The sequence below is a fragment of the Vicugna pacos genome, chromosome 15 (genome assembly GCF_048564905.1).
Source record: "Vicugna pacos chromosome 15, VicPac4, whole genome shotgun sequence".
NCBI lineage: Eukaryota > Metazoa > Chordata > Mammalia > Artiodactyla > Camelidae > Vicugna > Vicugna pacos.
Genome location: NC_133001.1, coordinates 19,517,665 through 19,533,592, shown reverse-complemented (window position 1 = coordinate 19,533,592; position 15,928 = coordinate 19,517,665). Strand labels below are relative to the sequence as shown.

At 34.7% G+C, this 15,928-nt stretch overlaps 1 long non-coding RNA gene and 1 pseudogene across 1 annotated transcript in view; both read right to left on the bottom strand.

Moving 5' to 3' along the window:
- The window catches only part of LOC107033313 (uncharacterized), a 273,884-nt gene that overhangs the window by 72,893 nt on the left and 185,063 nt on the right, over positions 1 to 15,928 (bottom strand). The gene's annotated exons all lie outside the window — the stretch shown is intronic.
- Positions 6,483 to 7,278, bottom strand: LOC102527718 (proteasome maturation protein-like; annotated as a pseudogene).

Sequence of the window (15,928 nt, the reverse complement as noted above, 5' to 3'; positions counted from 1 at the left end):
AAAGGATACAAGTAACAAATGTTGGTAAGAATATGGAGAAAAGAGAACCCTCCTACACTGTTAGAAATGTAAACTGGTGCAGCCACTGTGGAAAAAAACCAAGAATAGAACTACCATATGACTGAGCAATTCCACTGCCGAGGTATATCTGAAAGAAACAAAAATGAAAAAGATACATGCACCCCAATGTTCACAGCAGAATTATTTACAATGATCAAGCTATGGAAGCAACTTAAAGTGTCCATCAACAGATGAATAGATGGAATACTATTCAACTGTAAAAAGAATGAAATGTTGCCATTTGCAGCAACTTGGATGGATTTGGAGAGTATTACGCTTAGTGAAATAAGTCAGACAGAGAAAGACAAATACTGTATGATATCACTTATGTGTGGAATCTAAAAAATACAACAAACTAGTGAATATAACAAAAAAAAAAGCTGAGGGTGGGTTAGCTCAGTGCTAGAGTGCATGCTTAGCATTCATGGAATTCAATCTCCAGTACCTCCATTAAAAAAAAAAGAGAAGCACACATGTTGCACTTCTGTGTATATTAAAAAAAATAAAAGTGTAGTCACTGGTACAGAGAACAAACTGTGGTTACCAGTAGAGAGAGGGAATGGGAAAGGGGCAACAGAGGGGCAGGGGATCAAGAGGTACAAACTATTATGTATAAAGTAAGCTACAAGGACATACTGTACAATATGGGAAATATATCCAATATTTTATAATAACTATAAATGGAGTATAACTTAAAATTTTTAAATCACTATATTGTACATTTGCAACATATAAAATTGCACATCAACTATACTTCGATAAAAAAATTCTATTGTTCTATATTTGGCCATTATTGGACACCACATTTATCAAAATATGTGCATGCATACAGATTCTTATTATAAAGGTCAGCAAAATATTGCCTGTGAACCAAATGTGACATACCATCTGGTTTTGTAAATAAAGTTTTATTGGAACATAGTAACACCTATTCATTAACATATTCTCTATGGTTGTGTTGGCATTTTAATACAGAGTTGAGAAGACAGAAGCCATATGGCCAACAAAGCCTAAAATATTTACTATCTAGTTCTTATAAAAAAAAAAAAGTTGATGCTGCCTGCATTAGTATATCAGGATTGACAATATAATTTCAAAGAATACTGGAAAAAATGGAACTGTTTCTGAATTTCCCTCTTAATCTTGTTGCTTTCTTTCATTTGCTCATTTAACTTTCTCTCCTTAATTTATGTATCTCTAGATGTTAACCTGGTCTTCTTAGAAACCAGTGGGATTTTGATTGATAGATGTTTGGAATCTGATTAATATTTGGTTTCAGCACTGAGGTAGTCATTTGAGCTGTACACCAACTATTCTGATTCTTCCCCCTGGGCACATAGCAGGAGTACAATTCTTCGCTGACTTGAAATGAGGTAAAGCAATGTAACATGGGTTGGCCAAGAAAATATGAATGGAAATAAGACATAATTTTTTTGGACAGAAGTATAATATTCCCAACTTAATTTTTTCCCCACTACTAGGGCACTCAAATGGCCACTAAAGTCAGAGCCTCTTTGCTGACAGGTAAAGATAAGGAGTGAGAAATAAGCTTTGTTGTTTTAAGCCATTGAGATGCTGAGACAGTTCATTACCAGAAGCATAGCCATATTTATCTTGATTAATACAAAAACTGGTTCAAGATGTGGGATGTTGCTACTGCACGGAATGGTAGTTGGTGAGACAACAGTTTTTAGAGAATGGGAGGATGGTGATCAGTGACAAGCAACAATAAAACACTTGGTAAAACTCTCACCTATAGTAATTTGAGCAGTAGACAATGTACCAATGAGCTTACAGCTTTAGGTGAAGAGACTGGAAAACAGTATGTTAATATTATAAATTGGTGATTAGAGGAGTCCTTTGACAATATAATAACAGATACATGTAAATTCAGAAAGCAAATGGTCAATTTTCAAACAGTATTGAAAGAGAATAGAAGAAAATCCAGAGATGTAGAGTTTAAAGAGTTAGTAGGAAAAAAAAAAAAGGCTTTTGAGTAGTAAGTCAAATAAAATGCAAATAAAAGTCAAATAAGTCTAATAAAATTCAGCCAGCATCACAGTAAAAGTAGACGAAATCTTTAAATGTCACACTTAATCACCCAGTGTTAGTCAAAACCTCTCCATGGGTTTAGTTGTTTCTGAGTTAGTCTTTTGAGTCTGACAAAATTGTTCAGAGAAAAAAAGACTAAACGTACAACTGGCTGTGTAATCTTGATAGGAAAGGAGTGTCACTTCTGGGAAGAAGACTCATGGGTCAGTGCACATTTCACAGCATCCTGTCTTCTTGACCTCGGTGACCGTAGATTACATATGTCTAAAATGAGTCTCCATCATCCTGGGTCCCTAAATGACTACTGAGTAGAAGCCCTTTCTGATTCACAAAATACAGGTAAGATGAGAGTGGTAAACTTTATTAAGCAACTGAGACTGTGGATTTTCTTTGTTTCTTCACCATAACACAGCCTATCCTGACTCCAATCATTGTTTATCTTAGAAAGTTTATTACCTAACCTAAGACACACAGTGATTCCCATTGCCTTAACTGAATACAAGAAATGATAAGTAATCCAGAATATCATAATTTTATCTGAATACTGCATCATAGTGTAATTAAAAAAAAACATTTCAAATAACAATTGTCAATGTGCTTTAGACAAAAATGTCCAGGAATGCATGTGCAGTTATGCAAGTTGGGTTTATTATCATTTATTATCAATGAGGAAGAACACACACATGGAGGACAGTGGTGTCTCAGTAAGAAGTTGTTAAAAAATACTTATTACAGGATTTAGGCTTTGGTTAGTGATTTGGGGGAGGGTCTACAGTAGCAGGATATGCTTTAGGTTGGATGCTGTCAGAAAGCAGGGGCAATTCTATGATAAGTTATCTCAATAAATTCTATCTATGGGAAGAAAAAATTAGAGAGAAGATAAGGTTGTCATTGGTAAAGTAGCAGTTATTCATTTTGGTCAAGAAAGGAAGCATTTGGTATTTTCTGAGTTGCACAGTGACTGTTTCTGTTTGTGCTTGGACAAAATTATGAAGCGGTCTTGCTTTGTCTCACTTATCTTGGCCTCAGAGTAACTTTGTCTGAGATTAAAACTCTGTGAAATTTTTCTATATCTAATAGAATAACATAGCCTAGCTGTAAGTGCAAGGACATTTTTTTGAATGTCATAGAATGCTCTTTTTCTTTTTCAACCTGAAAATACAAATTCAAGTTTGAGATACTGTTTGATATTACCAAGACGATAAGTTAACTGTGGTTCTAATAGGATAAGAAATATTTTTCATACATGGTTTAAGTGTCCACATGTATAAATAAGATGAGTATATTACAGAATATTCTTTTTTATGGAACGGGAACGTTTTCCCCTTCAAATGTATTTCTCCTCCAGTCTTTCCTGTCTCAGTAAATGGCATCTCCATTTACCCTATTGCTTATGCCAAAAACTTTACAGTTTATCTGTTTTCTTTCATTTCCTCACTCTACACATACAGTCTATCCATCATCAAATGCTGCTGGTTCTACCTTCCAAATATATTCCAAATGTCACTGTTTTTCATCACCTGCTATCATGTGGCCCATCAGTTCTCAACTATACTGCTATCATACGTTTTCTGACGCTCCTGCTTCAACAAGAGGAAGCAGGGGAGAGAGGGGAAAGGAAGAGAGAGAAAGAGAGAATATAAAATAGAAAAAATAAGGAAAGACTATTTCTAGTTGGTTACCTAAGGTATTGGGGAATTAGGTTGAAGCATTTTAGTATATAAAGTGCATGCTTTAATATACATAGTCTTATAAACTTGATTTTAATTGAATAATACTTTAATAATTACAAAACACAATTAAATTGAAATGTAATCACCAAACAAAATTTTTAAAGGACTTTTCCTATTCACATCTATTGGAAAGTTCATAAAACAATGACAACCTGGTAGCAAAGAATACTTTTAGTGCCCATACTTTGGTCTCATATCATTTTCCTATAAAATAAACCAAAGTTCTTTTAAAGTGCCAGTGACTGTGTAATGTCTGCATGGAAGCTTTTATCTTGGATAGCGAAAAAACAGATCTCAAACTCACTGCTAGGGTCATGCCAAAGGACTCAGTAGTAATTGAGGAGTCTCACTCTGGGTGAAGATGGGGAAAGTGGAGCATCAAAAAAGGTTATTTAAATACCTAAAATACATTTAAATACACCAGTTCATCATGATGCTAAACGCTAAATGCCCATTGTTTGAATATTCTGGTAAATTGACTCATTATGATGTGAGGTAAATTTAAAAAATTAAATATATATCCTACCATTTTCTACCATAACTGTGTTTTTGTTTTTTGTTTTTGATAATCACACAGCAGACAAAAGAGAGAGAATTTCAGATAATAAAATAATAGGATAAATAAACTTACATTATCATTTTATATACTCTAATTTATCAATCTAGGTATTAATCAACAATTACTGTTAACATCAGAAAACAAGAAAAACAGATATTATGTGCCTCATTTTAGATAAACACAATACTATTATCTATGAAATAGCATTGTTAGAAAAAGAGAAATTGATAAATCTGAATTACTTCAAGCCTCCAGTTCTAATCTATATAAACATACATGAGAGTGTTGGTTTGCATACTTGGAAATTTACCAGGTGAAATCTGAAACTGGCCCCTATACAGGGAAGGAAGGAAGAGATCTGAGAAAGAGGCAGAGCACTCCAGATGGGTAGGTGGTAGGTTTAATAAGCAAAGGGGCTTAGTTACCAGGTTTGTCCTGGGCAGCTGCAAGACGAGTAGATCTTCACACTCACCCACTAGAATCTTAAAAGTTTATTTAGAGGCTTTAACAGGGTTCAGTCATGTACACTGTCCAGATGGTCTCAGAAATACATTTCTCTCTCAAAGCTGCGTCTTTGAAAACAGCTCCAGCTGTGGGAACAGTGGGTGGAACCTACATTTCAAGGACAGAGGAGGGGTGAGGAGACTCTGATTGCCCAGGGCCAGCTCGCAGGTAACTGCTGGTCACGTCCTCTCAATAACTCTTCCAACAAAGAGAGAAGAGCATGTTAAAGGACACATGAGGGATGCAACCAGCAAAAAGTGAACTACAGGATATGGCTGATCTTGTTTCTGATTCAACGAATAAGCTTCAAATTATACAGAAAAAGAGAAAGATGGAGAGAAACGGAAATTGTGCCCTCTAACTAACAAGGCCCATCAGGTGAAACAAGATGACAGACCGAGAACACCCAGCTTGTTCTGCAGAGTACCAGAGAAACCCCAGATAAGGAGACAACTTGCTGACAGTCCCTGACTAAGCCTCACACGCAGGAGCACTGAGGAGCTAGAATGACATAGTGAACTTTAGACGTGACAGGACAAAAACCCACCGCGTGTTGCATAAGGAACCTTGCTGAATTTGCACATGCAACCCATGATGCGGTATGGAGAACAGTCACACCTGCACAGAGAGTTCCTGAAACTTGCAATTTGCTTTCCACCAATCATCTCTGGGCCCCCTCCCCGCTTGCTCCCTGCTTCCATGATAAATCCCCCCATTCAAATCTTACCCAAGAGGCAGATCTGGTCACTGGCCTCCCTGCTTGGGTGCCCTGAAATAAAGCCTTTTCTCTCTGCAAAAGATCGTTGCCTTGATATTTGGTCTATCCATTGTGCAGAAGCCAAGGAGTCACCTGCTCTGCTATAAAACCTTTAGAACTTAGTTGGTTCCTGATTTTAAAAAAAGAAATTGTAAAAATAATTGTGGTATTTGTGAGAAATTGGAAAAACTTAAACAATGATCAAATCTTTTCTGATATTAAGAATTTATTGTTGAATTTTTAGAATAATAATGATATCATGGGTATCTTTAAAAGAAGCTATTAATTTTCAGAGAAACATACTGAAATATTTACAGAAGAAATAATACAGCCTATATTTGCTCAGAAATGATAAGAGGAAGTAGGTAGGTGTATAAATGAGCACATGATGGGCCAGGTATTGATTACTGTTGATGATGGGTAATGGTGAAGAACTTGACTATGTTCTTCTTTACATTTCTATATATGGTTAAATTTTTCTACAATAAATAATTTAAAATAAATATAAAACCAAAGCAACACAATATAAAATATATATGTAAAGTTTCTGAGATAAGAAAACTCAATTGTGTTCCTTTAGTTATCAGGTCATTTGCTAAGTGTTTTGAATTTAAAATTAGACAAAATGTCATATTTGAGGTTTCATGATTTTAGTATATATTTTGTTGGTAGAGCTGTTTTCACAGCCGCAGAATTTACATTTTTGGCAAAACTTCTCACGTGTCAGTACTTTTCATGTTGTACACATCAGATTATCATAAAAGGACAACTATAAACAAGATGCAGTTCCTTAACTATTTTTAATAGCCCAACTATATCACAGTAAGCCAAATTTATATTCCACCATCAAGTGGGGTTCTTTTATTACTTCAGTATGATGGATCATTAAGAGTATCTTAAAAACCAGTAGTTTCATCATTACCGCTCAAAATCCAGTGGAAGAATTGAGCTAGGAAAAAAATGGAAGATACTGAGCATGCTGCATCACTTTGAATTCCATCTGTAATTTTTGTAGTGCAAATAGACTGAATGTTTCTTAATGTGGATAAATTCATTTTATTTAGGTTAAGCATTTTATTTTGGTATATCAGTCAGCTGGGGCTGCCATAAAAAATACTACCAACTGGGTGGTCTAAACAACAGACATTTATTTTCCCAAATTCTGAAGGTTAGAAGTTTGAAATCAAGATGCTGGCAGGACTGGTTTCTCCTAAGGCCTCTGTCCTTGGCTCACAGACAGCTGCGTTCTGTGTCCTCACATGGCCTTTGTGCTTGCACATGTCTGGTGTCTCTTCCTCTTCTTATAAGGATTTAAGTCACTGGATCAGGGCCCTTATGACTCATTTAATCCGAATTACCTCCTTAAAGGCCCTGTCTCCAAATGTAGTCACCCTGGGAGCTAGAAATTCAGTATATGAATTTGGGGGATACAATTCAGTATATAACAAGCTGAAACTTTTTTCTAATAATTCAAGATGATGCCTAGGAAAAAGTTAGTTTTTCACATAAGAAAAACCTTTCTAAAGATCATGATTCTCAAAAGGTCCAATGGCTATAAGTTCAGTAACTGAAACACTATCCTTTAGCTGAGATCTAAGTCGTCTGGCATCCATTTTTCAGCCTGCTCTGCACATAGCCTCTCAGCCCACTGATGTCAGCCAGCCACTCACTTCTAACTTACGGGGTTGATTCTCCACATCTGTTGGCATATGTTTTTTTAAAAATGTGCACGGATTTGTGGTCAAAATATTTAAAAGTTACAGATAGCAAATAAACATATGAAAAGATGCATTAGGGAAATGCAATTTAAAGCAACAAGGAGATACCACTGTACACCTATCAGAAAAGCTAAAATCCAGACCACTGACAACACCAGACGCTGATGAAGTACGGAGCATCAGGAATTTTCATTCATTTCTGGTGAGCATGCAAAATGGTACATTCACTTTGGATGACAGTTTGGTGGCTTCTTACAAAACTAAACATATACTCTTATCATCCAATCCAACAAATGCACTCCTTGGTATTTACCCAAAAGAATTAAAAACATATCCACACAAAAAACCTGCACATGAATGTTTACTGCAGCTTTATTCATAATTGCCAAAACGTGGAAGTGACCAAGATGTCTATCAGTAGGTGAATGGATAAACTGTGGTACATCCAGACAATGGAAAATTATTTAGCACTAAAAAGGAATGAGCTATCAAGGCATTAAAAGACATGGAGGAAACTTACATGCACATTACTAAGTGAAAGAAGTCAATCAGAAAAAGTTACATAATGTATGATTCCAACTATGTGATATTCAGGAAGAAAGAGACAAAACTATGGAGATATTTCAGTGGTTTCCAGGGCTTAGGAGGAAGGAAGACATGACTAGGCAAAGTACAGAGTATTTTTAGGGTAGTGAAAATATTCTGTATGATATCATAATGATGTATACATGTCATTATGCATTTGTCAAAACCCATAGAATGTACAACACAAAGAGTGAATCCTAATGTAAACTATGGACTTGGGTAACTATGATGTATCAATGTAGCTTCACTAATTATAACAAATACACCATTTTGGTGAGCAGTGTTGTTAATGGGGGAAGCTATATATGTGTGGTATATGGGAAATATCCATACCTTCTGCTTGATTTTGCTGTGAACATAAAACTGTTTTTTTTTTAAAAAGGCTGTTAAAATAATAAAATTTTAAAAGTTTTAAAAATCTGAATCCCATCCCTTTTATTTACTGTATGATTTTGAACAAATTAATTAGTATCTATGAATTACCTATGTAGTCCAATATACCTAAAATATATCTATCTATAAGATGGAATGATAAAAGTAATTTAATTTCAGAATTATTAAGGATAATTAAAAATGAAACAATTAAGATTTTATAAAATGCTTTCAAATACTGATTTATATTAAATTGATGGGAGACTTTTGGCTCAAACATCAGTAAGAAACAAACACTGTAGATAGGAGGCCATTTATTTCTTTATACTACTTCTCTAAGGGGGATCATAGAAATATTTATTTCTACTAATTATAGATTCTCAAAATCTATATATAAGTTCTATGTTTATAATAAGCCTTCTCAATTTAAGAAAATATCCCTGTTTTGATGAAGCAATACATATTCATGGGACGAATTTCAAACTTAAGTAAATCTCATACAGAGAAAAGAAGTTCCTCCTACTTCCATCTTCATCCAAGTTCTATCCCTGGAAGTTTGCGTAAATCTTGCACAGATTTACACAAACGCCCCATACATTTATACACAATGAATTAGAGTGCTGGATTCTAGAGCTGTTATTAATCATGTTGAATAATCATTGCACAGATACTAGCCAATGAGAATGGATTTGGGCCTTAGCACTAGTCAGGGTCTGAGGTCCCCTTATTACTACAGTTGCCCAAGGCCAGCAGGTTGATAAGTGGGTGATGTTAGGGTAGGAGCTAGGCAGTCATTACCTAAACTCTGTGCTAGGTTTGTGATGCTTATAAAGGAGTAAAAAAGAAAAGTAGTGGTGTAGAATGAGAGTTGATAAAGGTACATATTATGTTATCTATTTCGCAGCTTTTGCAGAAAAAAATCTTTTTTTGTATCACAGATGTTATACTTAAGGTGTGTGAAAAAAATATATATATATTCTATTTAGGTAATCTAGTTTCATCAGTAAGAAATTGGTAAAATATTTTCACTTAAAAATAACTGATTTGCCAGAGCAAGGTATTAGCTCCTTTACATATCTTTCCCCTAATTTTCAAAACATCATTTCTAATAAATTCATAAACTCACTGTATAAAGAAACTGATGCTTAGAGTGATTAAGAAGTTGCCCAGAGCCGTGAGCTAGGATTTATCCCACATCTATGGGATTGTGATTTGGAAAACTAAAAGTTTTTAATTTGACTAATCAGCTTTATTAATGCTGAGTCTCTGAGTAAAGATTTAATTTATTCTCATATCTAAAATTAGTATTTTTTTAATCTCTAAGAAGTTTTACTTTGATTTTCTTTGTTCCCAATACCCATCTTTCTCCCTGGCCCTCTCCCTAAACCTCCTAAAAATTGTCATTTTCTAGGATTTCAGGATGAGACTCTCTGTACAATCACATTTTTCACCTTTTCTAACTTTAGAAACGGTCAATGAGAATTTTAGACAGCTTTTCTTCAGATTCAATTTTGATCATATACAAGACTCAATCAGCCTTCTCAGGTCCTTTCATGAACAGGCTCAGAAGTAAGGCACGTTAGGTTTGATGTATTTCAAGTCTCATATAATGCACTGTTCACTTTCAAGTGTCTTCATGCACAGCTATTCTCTTTCTATACCTCAAAGCCAAGAGAGGCATTCCTCTAAAAGAATTTCCCAACCTACCACCATTAATTCCATATGAATATGTTGCGGAGATAATAGAGAGAAATCCCCAAAGGAAACACCACTCACACAGGCTAAAGCAAAAGAAAATATCAGGTCACATTTGTCTTCCTCTTTTCTTTCACTGACTTATTATTAAGCACAGATATGGAAGGAAAAAAAAAAACCCTTAGAGACAATATGTGATTTCAGAGCTTTCTGCCTTTCAAATAACATATACTAATTGGTTTGCCCATAGACAGTATGATACAACAGAAATCATAGTGGCTGGATGAGTTCCAACTCTCACTGACTAACGGATGATCCTAGGCATCCATTCACTAGTCTCCAGGTTCAACTTCCATAAAACCATCCTAATATCTATTGGGGCTACTTAGAAGCTTCAGTGATACATATAAAATGTTTCATAAACTGCAAAGCACATAAAATGGAGAGTATATTATTGCTGAGAAACGTATGTTTTTTGGTAAGAAAGTTTTGCCACAAAACCTCATTCCTTGTTCACTGCACTTACGGATCAACTCATTTTTATTTTTAACATTTTGTGTACTTTCCTTTCCAATCTTTATTTGAATTTTACATCATAACATCCACAGTCATGGGAAAGTAAAATAAAGAGAACACATTAGCCTGATTGATAGCTGGAGATTGACACGTCTCATTGTCAGTTTGGTAGAGCTGCACGTGGATCCCAGCTCAAAATTTGAAATCTCCCTCAGAAATTGTGTGCTAACTTAAATCGAATTGCAATATATTTTCATAACTTTGTGATCTGGTTGAATTTGGTGCATCTGAGATGCCAATTAAAGTTGAATCCAGGCCCTGTCATTTTAGATGTCCCATGCCTGCGACCAATGGTACAGTGGTGTCATTTTGCAGTATTCTCAGTTGGTACACGAAACTAGCTGTGATTATGGGTCATCTAATAGTAAAATGTCATGATATTCTTAACAACACTGATGATAAATATACCCTAAAAAAGATAAGATACCTCAAGTCTGAGAATTGTGTTATATAGGAGAATATAGGATTTGAACTTAAGTGCAAATCATTCAGGATTATTTCCACTGAAATTCTAAGCTCCGTAATAAATTTTGTTTTCTCTCAGTTTAGGTAATCTGTACTTTTTTCAGAAATAGATTTTAAATGAGTAAAGTGTTTCACTTTCTTGTAAGTTATATACATATATATGTGTGTGTGTGTGTGTATGCATATACACATATATGCACACATACATTTTTCCAGAGAGGGGAAAATATTTGTAAAGCTCATAAAATAGTAATTATCTAAAAATTTTACTTGCCCTGCCTTATAACTTCTAAATGATGTCTAATGTCTATAATTTTCTACAGTTTTCTAATATACCTGTTGTTACTCATAGTAATGTCATTAATTGAGACAGTCATGAATATAGTCTTGACACTGGAATGCAACTTTTTTCTTCTTTCATTGATGCAAAAAACATGTTCATCAACTAGCATTTTAATGTTGGGAACTAAGATATTAAAGGCCTTTGGTACTAACATATTCACATCGTGTTTTTGATTTTCTCACTGAAAGGATGAGAACCCTAAACTTTTAGTAACTAATAGAGTCCCTCACATTAACACAGCAACCTATAATTACATTCTGAAGTAAGAATGTGCCCTGTTTCAGGTCTTAACCATCTCCTTCCTCTGATACATCAGAAGTTCAGAGATTTTTTTTTTTCCTTTACAAATGAAGTTAAATAGTTCCCATGATGGATTTCTATCACCTTTTTAAGTTTTATTTGCCATTGCAAATCTCTCACCCTGAGTCACATTCACACATGCATTTAGTATTTCTGTAAAGTTTCTGGGATTTTCATTCTGGAAAGTATTAGTCTGAAGATGACTCATAGCAAGTACTCCATGTCTCTGACTTGAACTCTCAACAATAACATCTCTAAAAGGGCTGCTTAGACCAGACCTTGGCTCCTCAACATTATTCTCCAATAAAAGGAGTTAGTTTTCCCAGGAAAACGGCCAATGTCAGAGCTGGGACACAGAAATGTACAACTTGACACTGGAACATCTTGAGTTGGCAATAAATAAGAACATACACAAAAAACAAATAGAAGGCATGTTGAAAGAACACAAGACCCAACTGAAAGGAGCTTCTAATGGCTAAATCTGGCATAAATTTAGCAAAAAAACAATGATAATATTGGATTACAAGAAACAGAATAAAACAAATATATATTAATCCATACTAATATAAATGAATGAACGAATAAATAAATAAATAGTTACATAAATACAGGAGAAAAAAATGGTTCTTTGTGTATAGGAAATTCCAATTAACAAATGTAGGAGGAATAAACAAAATAGAAATTTACCATTAGATGAGTACCACCATAATAGCTGTGGGAGGCAAGACTATCTGTGGATACTAAAATAGGTGAAGGAGAGCATGATGAGAAACAGGATATCTGGATATTCTTAAAGTATCTCCTCATGAGAGACATGTGAATTACAAAAGAAGAATTATAACTTTTACAGTGAAAAAAAATGGTCGACACTTTAGCCATGTGATCAAAGCTAGTATTACCATCAGTAAGACACAGTGACCATATGCCCTTCCTGAAGTGGTGCACAGACAAGGATATATTATTTCTGTGGTGTTCTTGCCAAAAATGTATAACCTCAACCTAATCATGAGAAAACACTGCACAAACCCAAACTGAGAGCTATTCTATACATAACTGGCCTAGAGTCTTCAAAAATGTCAAAGTCATGAAAGACAAAAAGAAAAGAAAGAAAAAACAAAAAGACTGAGGAAATGAGGAACTGTCCCCGATTAAAGGAGAGTAAGACAGCATGAAAATTAAACAGTGTGAGATCACAACTGGATCCTGAATCAGAAAAAGCCCATTAGTGGGAAAAATGGCAATATTCAAGAAATGTCAGTGTATTATTTAATAGTACTGTATCAAAGTTAATTTCTCCTTTTTGATAGCTTTATAATGTTTTTTTAAGACATTAACATTTGGAAAAGCTGGGTGAATATATAAAGGAATTCTCTTTATTACGTTTGCAACTATTCATAAGTCTAAAATTATTTCAAAATAAAATTAAAAAAATAAACGTCTGCTTTTGAAGGTTTCCCTCCAAAACCTCTACAGTTGAGACAGGATATTGAAAGATACCTTAAGAAACTAGATCCTCTGAGATGATCTTTTCAATCTCAAGTAATATGAGGAGAACCTTGTAAAAGAGAAAAAATATCTGAAGTTTATTAATACATTCTTGTTCTCTACTTCCGAAATGCTGTACTGAGATTGTTTAATACCATCTTTGGAAACCAGACTTTGAACCATTACTCTTCTGGCTGTTCCTCTGGCTGCCTGAAACAGGCTGGAAGTCCATCGAGTCTCCAAGTCTCCTTGGACACTATCATACCGCCTAGCAGCGTCCTTGGAGCATGTCTCCCGCTCCCCTTGTGAGTGTCTCCATTTAGTTCCTGGAATATCTTTGGGTGTAAAATGTTCCCCAAAGGAGAGATGCAAACCAAATTATATTTGTGTGCCCATGTCATGTTACCATTTGGCTTCATGTTTTCATTCCCCAAACACATTTAAATAGACTTTCCACATAGGCAGCTTTCTAAGTAAAATACGTATTAAAACATTTAAAAGCTCAGGTCAGAAATATCTCATAGAATCTGGTATTTAAATAAATTACATTTGTTTGCTTTTTCTTGCCAGGAACCCCTAAAGAAGACGTGTTCAGGATAGTATACTCATCTCTGCTTTACATCCTTATCTCTTCCCAACAACCAACTACTTCAAAAAGCACTTGCTAGAATAAAGTATGTGATACCTATAGTGCCTGGTGGCCTGACTCCTACAACCATATCTAAACAGAGTTCTGTTACAGCAGTTTCATTAGGAAAAATTCTTGATGTTTCCTGATGTTTCTACCCTTTTTCTCATTAAAGGGTAATCTTTTATAAGATATATTTGTATTAAAATAAGTATATATTCATATAAATTCATGTATATATGCATATTTATATATATATACATGTATATATCATATGTCATAAATATCTTATATTAAAGAAACTGTATAGTCACCTCATGCTCTAAAATCCTTTTAAAAGTCCCTCTTTTGTTTAGGATAAAGTTTAAACTATTTACGAACTTCACAACCTGTTTTGACCTTTCTCTTTTACTTTAACTATTAGTAAATGCCTACATAAAATTTGTAATTTAGCGTTCTCCATTCATAGTTTACATAATTCCAGTTCTGTTTATTTTTAACATTTACAAGACATCTTTCTACCAACTTCTCCCTTCTCTCCATTTATTTTTTCTTTGAGAATTGGGCAGATTTAATACAACTAACTCCATGAAGACTGATGAATTCCAGTCCTTTTTTAACTGCTTTTTTCAAACTACTTCACTTTAAAAAATGTGGTTAAAGACACATACAACACATGATGTGAAATATACCGTCTTAAATTTTTAAGTGTGCAGGACAGTAGTGTTAACTAAAGCACTGTTGTACAGCAGATCTCCTTTTACAAAACTTGTTCGTCTTCTTGGCATCTTCTTTCGTGTGTTTGTTCAAATTTTTTGCCCATACTTTTAAGTTTTAAATAATCTCAGTCCTCATTTTAAATATGAACTTAATTTGAAGCCTTAAATCCTTAAAAAATAATCATATACACTTTCAGTACCTTTTTCAGTGTGATAATTACTTTATCTAGATATTTTAAAATCTCAGTTCCAATGCTTCCTAAAATGCTATCACATCCAACAAAGGTATGTGTGTGTGCGTGTGTGCGCATGTGAAGTTTTAAATAAATGTGATGGAAATTAAGTAACAAAGAGCAGATTTTAGCCCCTTGAGTGCAGAAGAGTGAGTTATGATTTTCCTTTACTGTTACTTACTATTTAAATGAAACAAAATAATAGCTAGTTTTAACTTTAACAGCACCTATTATAATATGTTACAGATGTAAAAGAACTGAAAAGAGAAGTTGATGGACTCTCTAAAAAAAACTAATTGCAATGGCTGCCTAGTGTACTTGAAAGAACAAAGAAACCAAATAGCCGGAGGATATTTTACCATTGGTAGGACTAACTTTTATTCATTGTTGTATTCTTAACAACTAACAGAGTCCTTGGACACAGTAGATAGGTAGTCAGCTAGCATTTGTGGAATGAATGGACAAATTTCAGAAAGACTAGAACCAAAGCAAGATATAAAAAGATTAGAGAAAGCAGAGAGAAAAAGAAAGGGTGGTGAGAGGGAGAGAGAAAGAGAGAGACTGATTTAATCCTAGCATCAGCATCCTTCCTGCTTTTCAGAGCTAAACTTGTGTGCTTATCACACTCTATGCACTCAAACACATCTCGACTTCCAAGGCCAGTCCTGATATGAAGCAGAAAGTGTTGAACAGCCCTTCCTCCATAGCTTGAATGGGCACCATCATTCTTATAGATTATCTGACTCTAATATGCATCTTAATTCTGATCATTGGATTTCTCCTTCATACTCAAGGCCCAGCCTCATGCCAACAACCACTCGTAATTGCGCCAGCTCTCATCTGTTTTTCTGCCTTAGCTAGTGTTTCTGATGTCTGGTTCCATTATTCCCCTAGCACTCCTGACTCTTTAGAATTGAACTCTGTTGTTCTTTCAAGTCTTTTGGATCAGAACCTGCTCTGTACCCCAGCAGGTTTCTGTAGTCCAGTTACAGAAGTGGTAGGAGTTTTGTTTAGCTGCCTCCATTTCTAAGAACAGCTGACCCTTGAACAACACAAGTTTGAACTGTTCACATCCACTTATGTGTGGATTTTTTTCTACAGTAAATTCTACAATACGACACAATCCACAGTTGGGTGAAATCAG